This window comes from Macrobrachium nipponense, chromosome 13, assembly GCF_015104395.2.
Source record: "Macrobrachium nipponense isolate FS-2020 chromosome 13, ASM1510439v2, whole genome shotgun sequence".
NCBI classification, from domain to species: Eukaryota; Metazoa; Arthropoda; class Malacostraca; order Decapoda; family Palaemonidae; genus Macrobrachium; species Macrobrachium nipponense.
In genome coordinates, this window is record NC_087206.1 from 43080650 (window position 1) to 43082336 (window position 1687).

Consider the following 1687-nt stretch of genomic DNA (forward strand, 5'->3'; position numbering starts at 1 on the left):
TTATTTACGCATCGTCGGACATCAACGGTACTTGAATATACACACATATACATATATATGTGTAAATAAATATATATATATATATATATATATATATATATATATATATACTATATATATATATTATATATACTATATATATAAATAAATATATTGCGTCTGATGTCGGTTGTTTCAGTTTTCACATTTTTAAGAAATTATTTCTCTGAGGCTGCTAAGTAAGGCCTTAATTGAGGGTTTCCGTCAGCGCCTTCACCAGAGTTCTTCTCCATAAAACTCGTCTCAGCACCTCAGTTTTAGACATTGACTTCTTTTGGTTTTCTGTCCGTTCCCACTTTTTCTGTCCGCTCTCAGATCTTAAAATTACTGAGGTTAGACAGCTGTAAATTGTTATGTTGATCATCCACCCTCCGATCATCAAACATACCAAATTGTAGCCCAGTAGCCTCAGTAGTTTATTTTTTAATTTATCTAAAATTAAAGTTATATACAAATTCCTGAGATGCCCACTAGTATTGCACCAGCACCAGCCCCAGTTTTTTTTTTTTGTTTATTTATTTATTTATTTTTTTTGTTCATGCCCCTAGTTCCTCGTTGGACGAGTGGGCTATGCACTCGCCTACCGATTCGGTACTCTGAAGTTTGATTCTCCATTCTGCCAACGTGGAATCAGAGGAATTTTTTTCTGGTAAGATTAGAAATTCATTTCTTGATAGAATGTCGTTCAGATCCCACAATAACTTGTAGGTCCCGTTGCAAGGTAACCTATTAGTTCCTAGCCACATTAGGTTGGGTTAGGTTAGGTAGTTTGGAATCCCCACAATAATTTGGGTGTGGGAAGCAAATGAGATTATTTTGAAGAATAGCCTACGTTTTTAAGATATGGTGTCCCGCTTTTTTCAGGGCAAGGTCCCAGTATCCGGTAACATCTAGGAAAAATGCCACCGGCCCATGGTTAAAGTTTCATGGGCCATGGCTCATACAGCATTATACCAGACCACTGAAAGACAGATCTAATTTTGATAGCCTTGATTATACGCTGTACAAGAAAACTCGACTGCGCATTGTTTACTTGTTTTGTTCAGAGACCTCTAAGCTTATTTGAGAAATGTGTGGATCAGATAAATTTTCTGCAATCTTCACGTTCTGCAACGTTGACCTCGTTTCTTGTCGCCAAACCCGGCTATCGCAATTAAATGAGCAACACAATCCAGTAAGTTCCCTCTTATTTCTCAGGCATTTTCGACGTACATAGCTCAAAGGCTCAATCAGTAACTTGCTCGTTTCGGTTACTTGCTTTTCAGTCCAGTTTCCTAATCTATTTTGACATAAATGACTGGTCCTTAATACCCCTTCTATAGTTCAGATTTCCCAGTAGCTGTATATTCAGTTTTACGGTTCCTTATTTCTAAATATTCTGTTTATATTCCTTGTAAACTATCATTTATCCGATTCCCTTATTTCCGTTCTCCCTGCGTCGATGAGAATTAAGAGTATACCTTTAATGGCAACCGGCAGATTTATGAAGCTCATGTTATGAGAACTCATTTGGATTATTTAGTAATTTTTTATTGACTGGAGGACAAAAAGAATCTCTTTCTGGAATTCAAAGTGATATATATACCGTTTCTGTGGAAGTAAATGGATAATATGATGAAGTAAGAACTGAAAAATAATGAGCAGTCTT